This window comes from Leuresthes tenuis, unplaced genomic scaffold (assembly GCF_036924035.1).
Source record: "Leuresthes tenuis unplaced genomic scaffold, fLeuTen1.0.hap1 SCAF_2, whole genome shotgun sequence".
NCBI classification, from domain to species: domain Eukaryota; kingdom Metazoa; phylum Chordata; class Actinopteri; order Atheriniformes; family Atherinopsidae; genus Leuresthes; species Leuresthes tenuis.
In genome coordinates, this window is record NW_027325356.1 from 21,386,026 (window position 1) to 21,400,826 (window position 14,801).

Genomic DNA, 14,801 nt, shown 5'->3' on the forward strand with positions numbered 1-14,801 from the left:
ACAGCAGGCTCCATGGATACACTGACCACAAGTGGTTTAACGGTCCCCACAAATATTCCTGACCCTTCAATTAAAAGGTTTCCATCTTCTGTAGACACTTGTGCTACCCTGTGCCTTTTATTTATTCACACCTATGGGTCTCCAGTAAGACAACCTGAAAGGGTGAAGGAGGGGCATTTAAGCATATCAGCACTACAAAAACAGCCACATGTTTACAAGGACAAGACAAGCACATTACGTTCAAACAATGCAGCGCTGCCTCCAATCCTGTGCTCTCTTTCACTCAAAACATCTCGCCCCCTCAGGGTTAGCAGACCTTCCTTCATGTTCAAAGATTATCTGTTAATCCAAAATGTGCAGGAGCATGAGACGACAGGAAAGGGACCAATACTCTGGGGGCAGGGAGGAATGCATGGCTTTATTTGTTTGCTGGCTTTCATATTAATCCATTGGAACACAGTGCATTTCCCCCTATTTTCTGGGCACGTGTAAATGTTTTAGAGCCATTAAATGGAAGATGAAATTTTCAATGGATAGCATGTAAAAGTATTAATTGTAAAGACCATTATTTGGTGTCCATGAGGCTGAATCAGCTTAGCCACTCCATTCCCCCATTTGCATACAAAATGCTTTATTTTGGCAATCAATGAAAGTGCTCCACTGTATGTGTGGCTTATCACATGCTTGCAGGAAATGGATTCCTTAGCCATCTCGCTAAATTCTGTTGATGCAGAACAATTTGAAACATGGCACAGGCAGCAATGACATTTAAAGATGCCTCGGCTTAATTATATTTTGCAAACATTTGGGCTGTTTGTCCTCGGGGATAAAGCGCCACCACTACAAAGTTAACTTGTTAATAATTCAAAATGAATCTCTCTTTTTGTTGAGGACCAATCATTATCTGCTATTAGAGCTGGTTAAGGGCATTCAAGGTGCCTCAAACACACAGGGGAGACATGCTGCTATTCAATACTTAAATGAAATGCACACATGCACCGCAACAAACTTGCTGAAAAATCAAGCCACTCCAATTCCTTTAAGTCTTTTTAACCTCTTGTGCAGAGTTCAGAACAATACTTCTGTGAAGAAATACATATATAATGATGTCACACTGCTGTAGTTTAGCAGCAGTCAGGTTTGTGCTTAAACTGACAAAGAAGCGTTAATATGAAGTCGCACATTAACTCAGTTACTGGTTTTTATTGGTATTCCACTGGATCATCAGGGCTAAAATTCTAGTGACAGACAGCTGCCACTTTTAATAACTCACTGTAAGCCTTAATACTACAAATATGCTTCAAATCAACTGCATGTCATGAAAACTAATAAACAGCATAAAGTAAGAGAATGAGGTAAGTTGTAGAGAATCATTTTTTGTGATGGATTTTAATAAACCTAAAAAAGCACTGACGAAGAATGCCAGTTATGTACATAATTTACATAGATCACTTAGGAAATGTTACTGGTTTTACCTGGTACAGGGATGAGTCTGGCACTGTGACATGAAACAACAGTTTCTCAGTTTAGAGAAAACTGATCCAATCAGAGCCACAGGAGGGCTAAGAGTTAGTCAGTTGTGCCAGGCATGAAACTAATGCCAATGTCAAACTGTCGTCAGATGAAAAGAAGGGGAAGGAGGAATAACATGACAACAAATATGCAAGTAGTTCCAGGGAGGTTTGAATTGGCACATCGACAGGGATATTTTAATAGGCTAACGCTTGTTTTCGGCTTCCCTAAATCATGGCAAATGGCCTGCATTTATGTGCAGTGCTTCTCAACTGACCACTCAAAAAGTTTTTACACAGGAAGCCACACACATTTAGCTGCATGATGACCCTCCAACTGAGCCCATCATGAGCTACTGTATGTCAGACTTCTAGTGTCTAGGTGCTTTTCTAGGCTTTCCACCAATTGTAACTGTCTCATGATTAATAATTTAGGATTAGAACAACAGAATTGTGAGTGAAAGCTGATCAGAGGGTAGGATATGTTGGGCAGCCACCTCACAATGATACGAGCAACACAGAAATTCTTCAGGTGAGAAAATAAGGACAAGGTGCACAGTTATCTGATGCAAAATTGGTTTGGTGTGAAGCTGTACATCACATTTTATGTATACCAATATGACATTGGTGAGGTTTAAGTGGTTTTGGATGGCAAAAATGAGCTCTTCTGTGGCCTCCACTGAGTAGCTGTTGGCTTGACTCGCCTATCGTCATTTCCTCCCAGATTCATTCTCCAAGCCCTTTGGTCACTGGGAGGTTTTAATAAGATACTTAAAGAAGCTGAACTACAATCAAATTGATCACATTTCTGTTTTTCTTGCTCTGACAAGTTACAAGGTCTGCAATTAAATGGTTTATTTGTCAATTAACCAATCGAGCACCACATACAGCTGCTGTAAACCAGAAACTTCTTACATTTTAGAGGTTAGTATTACTAGAGAACAAGTATTTTCAACTAAAACCACATAGATAACGGGAAAGAAAAACCTGAAAACTGGAATATTTGTGATATTTGACATAATTTGAGATTAAAAATGTTCTAAACTGAATATCATAACAATACCACATAGACTGTTGGAAATCATTTTCACATGCATGCTGTGTGCAGCATGTGCATTCATAAGGCAGGGCTCACAATGAAATTCTCCACAGAAAGAGGTGAGCACGTTTTGTTCATGACAACACAGGCAACACAAATTTAAATTGCATCCCTTGGTGATAGTCTGTCCTTCTCATATAAATAAATTAAAGTGTGCAGACTGGCAACCATACAACTAAAAGACAGTCAAGGTCTGGCCCATATTGTAAAACATGTTTTGACTCCATTAATCCACTTCATTCACTTCTCACAGCTGCCTCTCTTCTATGAATATACAAGACTCAAATTTGTGACAGTGTGTCCTTCGTGACACTCAAAACCAGGTGCATCCCCATCAATATCAGCAAAAAGAGGGAAAAAACTAAACCTTCTCAAAATACATACTGTAGGAGTGCAATGATTTAATATACTGCCATAAGCCCTTGCTCCTACACTCGACATGCAATTTGGAAATAAATTGACTGATTTAGATAGAGGCACAGGGAGGAGAGGGAAAAAAAACTGATGTAAACCTGGTTCGCTACTATTGAATAAGGTGACATTGCGCAACAAATCACTTGCATGAATAGAGAAAGAAAACGATTTCTATTTCTAAAAAGTAATTTTGTTTGGAGAAGGTGCGTTGATTGCCATGTATGTGAATCTATTCCTTATTCGGCTCGAGGAGCCTGAACATTTTATAGAAGTCAATGTTATATTTTGCTGTTAGCATAATAATCAGAAAGGCCAGACTTTCATCCAAAGAATAACAGAATCTCATTTAGTCCAAGTACATAATAGAAGGCCAACTGCAATAGCCTATCTCTCCCATTCTTTGCATATCTTGCTGTGCGAGAGCAGAAATAGTTGACTTTTACAACTGCCGAGTCCATTGTGTTTTAATTGAGCCCAATGAAGAATAATTAAGTAATTAAAAGCTTGATAAGAGAGAGGCACAGTAAACAGATAAAAGACAAGTGCTGGGACACTGCAGTGTGAATTGGACATACCTCCAGTATAAGAAGACAAAGCATCAAAGGAACCATCCAAAATGAGCCACCGGTCTGTGCGTCACTTCTTTAAAGAGCTTGTGGTTGAATATGGTGAATATAGACATGGTCAGGCTCAAAATTTAATACTTCCCAGCTGGATTTTGGGAATGGGAGTGTGCTCTGATATTTTCACCACTCTGACATTAGTGGGTTTTATTTTTTGAGTAATTGCACAGCTTGATGTGTACTCAGAGGTTTCCATGAGAACGATGAAAGTCTTACTTCAACAATGCTGCAATTATGGGGGGGGGGGGATATGGAAATACATTTTGAGCCAGTTCACTGTCGAGTTGCCTGGAATAATAGAGATAGAAAACAGAAACGTGAAAATGGCAATTTGAAACTCAACTGCTGTTAAAATAGCAGCCCCTAATGAAAAAGAATCCTATAGCCACAATCCCTAATACCCTCTACGTGTCAAATACTGCAGCTCGTCCATGTTACCTTCAAGTAGTTCATGGCACCGCAATTTCCAAAACAGTGGTATCTGTTTTATTCAACATACAGCAGCCATAATCTCTGCTGGCATCATATGCTGGTTGGCGGTGATAATCTATAATCCATTCAACCAGAGAGGGTACACAAATGCATATTTGTTTCCTGGGATTAAAGGCTTATTGAGGGTGTATGGCATGGCCAATAACGTTCATCCATGCCAGCAATGCCAGCATTTTAATCTGTGTTGTGGATACAGGATTATCTTTAAAGTCACAAGGTAGTATTCAAAGTATTTTAACACAAACTATATATTTAGGATGTGAAGATCAAGTTTAAAGGTTCGGTCGAGACAACATCTCTTAATGATTTTAAGGTTGTTAGGATTTGAAATGGTCACTTGATCCCTTTGCCTGCCAGAGAGCCTTATGGTCAGCAAATGAAACTGTCACATGAGGGTCACAGGTTCAAAGCCAAAGACTGAGAGGTCTGCAACCACTATTAGAGAGAAATTAAACCTTACATTGCTGCCGAAATAAGATGCCAGTCAAAGAACTGAAAAAAAAACAAAAAACATTTTCTAACCAAAACAACAACGGTGTCAACACCAACCTTCATATAAACTCACTGCACCAAGTGTTCTAACTGAATGTTTCAATATAGTGTTGTTTTTGCATCACCTACTAAAGTTAAGAGTTTGTGGGGAAGAAAAATAAATCAGGCTTGAGGTTTTGGTTGGAAGACAGCTTTTGTAAGACAGCTATTGAACGGTCTGTTTTGTAAAATTTATTTTACTACAAATATCCACCCTAATAAAACCCAAATATTTTATGTTTTAAGACATTCTTTACTTTGCTTAAACTGTCTTGCAGAAAAAAATATTTTTGATTGCTGACAAAGGCGAAATGGATCCAATGTGATGCTCTACAGGCCTCCACTGAGCCTTTGTGGTCTCCAGTTGTTTACCTCATAAGTTGTTGCACTTCAATCAACTGGAAGGCTTCCCACTCCTCTCAGCACTTCTGATTATAAGGCTGTGTGTAGTCAGTAATGATAATCTTCTGTTTGAGTACATCAAGATAGAATTATTGGATTTTTCACCTTAATTGACAAAAAAAATGTGTTTTATTGCATTTTTCTGTGTGAATTTTAACCCATCTACCTCTGACTAGAATTGTTTTGATGACAATCAATCCCGGTGGATTTCTAGAGTTGGCCAATGGGGGAAGCTGTGTATCATAGTCTGCATAATAAAGAACATGCCTGCAATGACGTAACTGAGGAAGCACTTTAAACCCTCTACACCCTGCACCACCCAGTACTTGTGATGGATGCATAATCGATAATCCACAAAGTCAACAAATCTGACCAAACGCTGCATCATAATGACATTCTTTCAGCCCTGAATTTACAAAGAAGATATCTTTCATTGAAAGAAGTGTGGTTTTAAGTATCTATACATAGTCCAGATAAGGCGACGTCTCTCCTCGGCCCAAAATTGATATCAAACCCAAGCTACAATCAGAGCTTGGAAACTTGACCAAGATTTGTATCACAATATTTTTTACTCATATTGCTCAATAATCAGAATGTGCATATAATGCCATTAATGAGAAAGCCCACACTTGTTCGACCTCAAGGCTGCTCATGTTTTCTGAGTTACTCAATATAAACTGGACTTGTTTGTTCACGAAACTCTAAAAGGAATCTTTTAACTTGGGCTTCAAAAGGCTCGTGTCTAAATACAGTTTTCGACTGAATTCTTTGAGAATCAAAAGACAGTTGTGATGATTCTGAGCTATCCTTTATTCTCGAATCATTAACTTGATTCTCTCTGCTGCCAGCATTTACCACATGAGGCCTGTCAGCCAGCTTGGCTGCTGATGCTCCCTCAGTTTGGGAAAGCAGCTTTGGCTTTCTGTTTACTCAGTGGTATGGTGACGATTCAGCATCATGGAGTCAATCTGGGATTACCTGACGAGATGGAAGCAACTGAGTCAACCTAAATCCCATCACAAACTGTGTTGTTCTCCTTGATCCTGCAAAGTATCGATGTGATGTATTTTCTATATTTACTTCACGATGTATGAAGTTATTGAAAAAAAACAAGACAGATGTCATATTATTTCCAAAAGCAGATTTTGCTTTTAGTGCTGAGACTTTTCAATTTTATTGTGTCCCCTAACAAACCTTTATCAGTATTCATGTAGTGGGAAAAAAAGGGCATAACATTTTGCCCACAATAATTTTTCTATAACTAGCTAGAAGAAGGTAATCACATAAGAAGTGATTACCTAAAGAAAACCAACAAACAGTACAACATCCAATGCAAATGAAAATCTGTACACCTCACTTATTGGTGCTGGAAAGATGTTGATTTGTGGTTAAAATTGATTCACGTGAAACATACATATAGCTATGTGGGTCAAAGCCCTTGGGAGATGTCAACAAAGCAACAGCACTTATAGATCCATGATTGAGTTTTTAAAAAGGCATCTTCCTTTGGCTCTAATGTAATAACCAGGTCTCCATAGTACTGTCATTACTTAGATCGTCTGTTTCTACATTAGGTAATATGGCAACACTTCATCAGCAGCTTTTAGCAGTGTTTTCAGTGGTTTTATCACTTTATGAATACATGTCAGCAAATCAGTTCCACTGTGAATTCATGAGGGGAAGATGAACACATCGGCTGCCTCTTATGAGCTGACACGTGTGAAGAGAGCTACTGTACACACAAACTTATAGGATCATGCTCTTCTTTTAATGGCTAGGGCAAGGACAACATTTAATTAGATGCATACCATCAATTATATCTCCATCCCTGGCAGGGATTAACACATTGATCTGGGTTTCAAAATACCTTTAGACTCTTGATTGATCTTTACTAATAAGCCCCCTAGGTTCCTCCCTCAATACCTGATGTTTCAGCATGTCCATTCAGTATATAGTCTTGTATTCTTTGTACTCTACATCCTTTTGCTATTGCATTCTCTTTTTTCTTTATCTTCTACTTAAAGGTTGATATTTGTTTAGATATTATTTATTGTTCACATGCCATAGATTATTTTGACCAAGAAGTCCATGGTAGCTCACAGAATTCTCTGAAAAGGTGGGGGGGGGGGGGGGGTAACACTGATTAAGGATAGTCCCCTGATTCTTTACACTGAGTTTCATATCTATGCCTCGAGCACTTTAACACTACCAAAGGGTTGACTTGGAGATGAGTTCATACTTGTGGCTTTTGGACAGTTAGACCAACTGGCACAATTATATTCTTTAGAAAAAGTCAAGTTCCAAACACCCTTTCACACTAACTTCCATCATATTCCTCTCTACAGCAGACAAACAAGAGGTGAAGTTTAAGATTACATTAAATTACATGAAATTATTCCAAATAAATTTAACAGTGAGAAACACATTGCACGCAGTTTGGGGGAGAATTTGGGATCCAATCCGCAATCTTCTGATTGAAGCACAACCACTCTCCTGAACTAAAGCTGCAAGAACATCAAAAACCTAAATCAAACCAATGATTTTGGATCCAGGTTTGAGAAAGCACACAGAAGAATGTGACATTTATCCTCTGGGAAGTGGTGCCAAAAAAATATATACATATAAATGTTGTGCTTAACATTATTTGTTTTTCTTAAATAAAGATGACATGCAACACTAGAGACAATTTGAACCTTAAAACTACGTGCTTCTGACTTGTTCTGAAGTACAGTAACCTTTGTTAGGCACATTTAGGGCCTGAAATTGCCCAGACTTGGATAACAACACACACTTTCGTCATGATGAATAACTTTAAAAAAAAAAAAAAAAAAAAGGAACTGTCACAATTACAAATAAAATCGGAGGGGAAAAGGAGACACTACTGTCAATACAAAAAAAAAAAACCTAAAGAGAGGAAGTGAGGAGGAAGAGATAAAAGTAAACAAGCAAGACACAGGATAAGAATAAACATCAGATAGGATTTTACTGCTGGAGAGAATTCAGAGAAAAAACAGGATGGATGCAGAGTTAGCTCCATTGTTGCTGTCGGTGAGGAATAAATGATTAGCTCTCTTGTTCTATTGCAGTTTATTTGCTTGCCTCTGCTGGCAAAGTTGTCGCTGTGGAGGTTTAAATTCATGAAAAGAGTATGATCGTTTCTCCCTTCCGATGTGTTGGCTGTAAATCTGAAGAAGTTGAAGGGGTGGTCGATTTCTGCATTAAAACTGATGATACATGTTAATTTTACTCCAGACATTTACTTCAGTGTCCTGTGTCCTGCAAATACACAACATTACAACTACAGCGTGTTCATCCATGTCAGGTTATTCATCAGAGGTCGAAACGTAAGTTAGAACCTCACCTTTATCATCTCTTTCTCACAGATGAAGCCTCGGTTAGGCACCTGTATTCCGTTTCAGTCTCTTTTCAAGTAAAAATGTTTGGTCAGCTTTTTGCAAATTTCACAGCAAAGTCTTAAAAGTTTGCATCTTTCAAAATGTTCTCTGCTAACTTGCAGCACCATTGCACTGTAATATATACAATGCATATTACAATGCAATATGCAGTGCAATTACAATTTTTGTTTTGCATTTTTGTTTGTCACATATATCATAATATACAAAAAAAATGCTGTCTTTATTTTGTTAGCTCCTGTAAGAGCTTCTTAAACATGACAACATAATCTCATGTATGTTTATGTTTATGTTTATGCCTTTATGCAGACGCTTTTATCCAAAGCGACTAGAGCTGTACATGTACAGGGTTTAGATGGAGGTTTTTTTTTATTATGACAGCAGCGTTATGTCCCACAACTGTAGGGGGAGCCAAATTCTTTTGTGATGTTTTAACCCATCATTCCAATCTGAACGATGCAACCATCCTACATTCACAAACCATATATTTTTATCTTATTTATATATTATTTTCAGTGCAGGATTTTTTGCACTGCACACTATTTTAAACATAAAAAAAAAAAGAAGATAAATAAGTTGATGTAACAGAGAGCGGAGGTCAGGTGTGTTTAAATAAATGGTTAAGTTTGCGAGACAAACTCAAAGAGAGAACCACTAAAATCGGAGAGTGGCAACATACTGTATCATATCGTTGTATATAATTCAGAGAAACCCTCAAGTTGGAGGATACAAATAAAATGCAGTCTGAGATAAGAACAGGACAGCTTCAAACTTGTACTCCCTACCCCTCAATATGTATAAATCTCCCTTATGTGAAGGTAATTGTTATGAGTATTTTCAAATGATAGCAAATAGATTTTAAATTTTTGTATCAATCTACCTGATAAAGCTAATCAAAGCTGGTGGCAAAGGTGGCAAACAGTGTGAGATCTAATCCCAACTCTTTAATGAAAACATGGTGTGTGGACTTCTGATCCTGGCACTCTTTCCGAAGGTAGTTCAAAAAAAGTTGATAAAATCATCACTGGGAGGCGCTGCAATAAATAAACATGTTTGTCCTACCACTGCTTGCAGCCCTGCTCAAGTTGCCATGGTGACTGTACCCTGTTGAACCTGCTTGGCTTCCTCACGTGTGCCGTTAACAGCTATATTTGCTGCTTGATTTTTTTCATTTCTTCATTCAATCGTGTTACCAAGTGTTTTTTGTTTTGTTTTTTAAATATAGAAGACCTTACTTTCGGTACATAATAATAAAAAGTTTATATTCACAAATCGTGATTTAGACTTTTTTTTTTTTTTCTTACTTGTTTTGAGCTTTGCGAGTTAAAATCCTCAGAAAAAGAGGTTTAATACATGGTGCCCAAAACTGGGGGTTCAAAAGTAGTAGTAGTAGTAGTATTTTGGGATAATAACCATTAATCAATTAATGCTTTGTTCTTGTTAGCTGGTAAAGGATTCTTGAGCAGCAGTGTGTCATTTCATAGTAAAATAAAGCTGCACATGGCTGAATTGATTTAGTGAGTTATCTTTTGCGATGGTGTGCAGTGTGCCCTCTCAAATAAGCAGCTGAATTGTGAAGGAGAACCTTTTCATGGATCTTGTCAAGAATGTCCTCCAGGATGTAGGCGTGTATGTTTCCTCATCAGCAATGAATAGAAGATTTCAGGGCCACATAACCAAGGATGAACAACAAGATGTCAAATCTCAAAAACAGAAAGGTCAGTCGGAAATTTGCAAAAATATCTAAAAAGAAACCAGAGCATTTGGAACAAGTTTCAATGGACTGATGGAACAAAAATCAACTTCTATCAAAATGTCAGAGGGTGGTGGAGATAAAATGTAATCGTTTAATGACCCAAAGTGTAGCACTCCTGTCAAACACGGCGGTGGCTCTGTTCATGTTTAGGCACGGCAGACAATAAAACAGGCACATTGAACTTGATAGATTAATTCCCCCATGATGGAACAAACAGGATGGATACAGCTGTATACAGGAACATTACAGGCACTTATATTAAGCCAAATGTATCAGAGCTCATTGGACGACATTTCAGTCAGCTGGACGACATTACTGTGCACATGGCCAAAAAAAACCACCAACAAGCTTTTTAGGTTGAAGAGGAGAATAATCCTCGACTGGCTAACCTGATCTCAATCGGATTTCCACATGCTGTAAGACTAGACTGAACATAGGGAGAACTCAAAAAGGCCACCGCTGAACATTGCAGCTGAGGCCCGGGAGGAGGTCACTGCAGAGGATGCCAAGTGATTGGTGATGTCTGTGGAACGCAGTCTGTAATCACAAAGTGATAGTCTGAGGTTTCCTATAATATCCTAAATATGATGATTTTGTTAAATCATTCCAACTGATTTGAATCCCCTAACTTCGGGTGCCTTTTATATTTAAAAGGCTGTACATCCCATTCACAAGAAAATGTTTCAAATTAGATCTGAGATCATGTTCATTTAAAGTGATTGAGCAGAAATGCTCAGAAAATGAAAAACAAAACTGGCAAAATACTTAAGCTCTGACGTGTACTTGGCAAGGAAATCCAATTCTGATTCTGGAGGGATGAACCTTTGAATACACCCATACACAAGATGTCTGATTGCTGAGTTAATTGGAAACTATTTAAAATGCAATAAAGCTAGCTAATCAGGACAAAAAGCCTTCGGCTTGTCACAGAAACAGTGTGCCACAACTTTCTTAATAGTTTTCCTAAATTCACAGTCTGTGTTTCATGTTTATTTGTCCCCTATTGTTTCCTTAGTGTTCGATTTTGAAGGCAAAAAGTTTAACATAGACTAAACTGTCTATTATCCTCACAATAATTTTAGTACTGCAGCCCACACAGGCCTCCCAGTGAAGATGCCGAAGTGACGCATTGTTAGAGGTTGGCTAAACGTTTACTTGTTACATAGCTGCACCGTTCCTACTGAGCTCCAAATATGGTAAGAAGCTACATGATTTTATAGAACGGAAAAACCAAACAAAAATATGTCTTAGTCACTGTATTCCAAAGACAATTCTGTTTACATACCATAATTGCACCATAAATGACTTCACTGCTGAGATGGTGATCTCCTGTCATTCTGTGTTTGTACCTGAACCTGCAGTGCCATCTGCTGCGCTTTGGTGTAAAATACACTCCGCAAGGACCACAGAGTGGATGAGTTGACAGGTCATGCGTTGCATTCATGGGCTCATCGTAAATGTCTAATCTGTAAACGTAAGCCGTGTGTTCAAAGCTTTCACCAAGAAACGATCATAAATCAAGTAAAATTCCCATTGGTGGTTGGTAGGTCATGTGTGTGTTTAAGGCTCCATCACACCTGATACAAATAATTATTACCCTTCTGATGGTGAAGTTTGATGATGAGCTGACCCATTCATATCTGCCAGAACCAGGGAAACATATAAAACATGGAGGCTGCTCTGCTGGTTTTCGACTTCAGTTCTGAATGAGAGTGATTGGAAGGTGGTTCTGAGAACCGTGCGACTGCTGCACAGTGCTGCTCTGTCAAGTCTGCATATGCCATGTCAGTCCCCTCTTTAACACTGTGACTTCATCAGCAGTGAATCAGTTTTTTTTTGTTTTGTTTTTTTACTGTGTGAGAAACAGCATGTGTGACATGAGAGAATGAAAAAAACTGTCAGGTTGCATGGATTTCAAGCTTAATGCATGACAGTTGAGAACCCTGATTTAGGGCAGCTGTGCCCAGACGGACAAGAGTCCTCATTCATAAAAAAGTTCTTCAATTTTGAGTGAATTTAGTGTTAAGATTATTTCTGACGCTCCCATCAATTTCCAGGCATAAAAAAAAAAAGTTAAAAAATTTTTTTTTTTTTAAATTTACATGGGTAGATTTTCAGAATCTTTTTAAATTGAGATCAATAGATCTTTCCATAAAGCTCACACAAAAGGCTTGGACACAAATTTAGGGATTATGAATAATACCATCTACTCAAGACATATTTGGCCATCTCAGTCTTACTTCAGGTGCATTTTATAAATTAAGCCCCGAGATTGAGAAACAATGCCCACGTGATCACGTCAAACAGCTTTGAGGGATATCTCATCCTGTGACGCCTCCTAAAGGGGCTTTGATTTCAAATATTTGTACAAGATGCAACAATTTCATCGACAGGTACACACACAACTAAATAGTCTGAATTATTCAAGTTGAAACAGTGACATTTTAATCAAATTACAAGATTTGTCATTTGAACAAAAAATAAAAATAAAAAATAAAAAGTACAGTTGGGGATTTGTAGTCAATATTTCAAACAGCGCTTGAATGCAGCTGGCCTAATCCGTTCTAATCTGGGCAGGAACGTCCCCACTTCAGAGATGACATCTGTGGATAGCAGCTTTACTATTCAAGTGAAACTAACGCATGGCCATAATTTTTCCAAGACAAAATGACCATCACAACATGCCAGAAGGTTACTCTTATATCATGCTCTGTTCTCTGCATTTCTCTCTTCCTGCCCAGGATGCTTTTACCCAGAGGAAAAAAGGAGAAGGGGCAGCCTGAGGGTAAGGCGACTTATCAGGTCATCATCCATCCATCTCCAGTGTTGATTTTTAGCACTTGTTGTTGTTGTTGTTGCAACCAGCTGCCGCTCTACACAAAGAGCACCAGGCCTTTAACCCACTGTCCTGCAGATATTTCTTTATAATGCTACACAATCCTGTTTTGCGTGTTTGAAAGAACGTGTGTACCATGCTCGCCTGCTAATAAAAAAAACATGCATTTCCGCATGCTCGTGTATATGTTTAAAAGTGCGTGCACTGAATCTGATGCATAAAATTACTGTTGTTGAATTTGGTGGTCATGTTCAATTCAGCAGCTCATTTCAAGCATAACGCAAATGAAGGTGCTGTGTTTATTGAATGCCATCTGAAAATGAAGGTGGTCACTAAACACAAGAAAAGTCTCCTCAGTGCAATCAGCAGATTTGGAGATTTAAAACCATAACACTTGAACGTTTACAGTAATAAACAAATAGGCTTCACCATATGTGGCCTATTCATATTCATTTAGGAGTTACTTAGCTTACCTGGTGGCAAGCACACGTGTGGAGGCCTCAAACTGAATTTGTCATCCATCTTGAGTAACCAATGCGAATTGAAACCTGATTATATGCGATTACATCGGTACGTAGATCTCTGATCAAGTCAAATGTGCAATACGCTGTAGATGGACGGATTCTAAATCTAAAATCCGGTAGGGTCAAGTTTTGCTGCAGAGTCAGTGTAAAGGATTCCCAGAGTCAACGTAAAACCTCTGAGTTGGTCTGCATCATCACTACGATATCGCACGCCCGTGGCGTACAGAGTGAAGTGTAGTAGTGTGGATGCTGTTTAAAAGAAAGCACATTAGCTGGGCCGTTATCTCCTCTCAGATCCATTAGTGAAAATACACCACACAGTTTGTTGCTTGCAGAGTAAAGATAAGTACAACATGTTGGACGAGAAAATACTGACAGAGGTTACGCTGCTCTTTTGGACAAAAGTCTGTAAAGCATCGATTAAGTACAGCAACAACCCGACAGAACTTAACACTCACCTGAATAGGTGTCATGTGAACCCCGAGATTCTAACACAGCCAGCACAAGCAAGAGAAAGTATTTGTTAATGATTCACTGGTCTTTTACCAAGTACATACATTTCTCTATCCATTTGGTCTTCCACTTTAATTTACAATGGAAAATAATGTCTAAGTTAAAAAAAATAATTAATGTTAACAACTGTATCAGAAGGTTACATGCTGCCATTCCACACTCAATTTTTTATCAAACATCCCGTCATTCCGACACTTTTTTCCTCCTATGGTCGGAATGGCGCTATGTTTTTGTTTTTCTTAACATACCGCCATTCCGACAGTTCCTTTTAATAGCCTATTTTTTACCCAAAACATTTTGCACTAATGATATGCCGGCGCAAATACGCCCTAAAGTTTGGCGCACAAACTCTGCACATGCAGAGGCCACAGCCTCGCAAACAAACTTTAATAATCTATTATCAAAATCCCCTGAGATTTCAAATATAAAAATACTTATATTAATGTAACTCTGTCGAGACTGAAACTGATTAAGCAGAAATACAGTGTCAGTGAGCTGTCACAGCAGCCAGCTGGAGCGGAGCTCTCCACAGAGCCCATGCGTCTTTTGCACGCTGTCATCATATGCAAATATAATAATTGTAATTACAGATATCACGGCTACTGCACAGGACACAGTTGCGAGCACTCTGCCTTGCATTGCCAATAGGAGAAGAGAGAAATGACAGCATAGAATGTATAAAACACA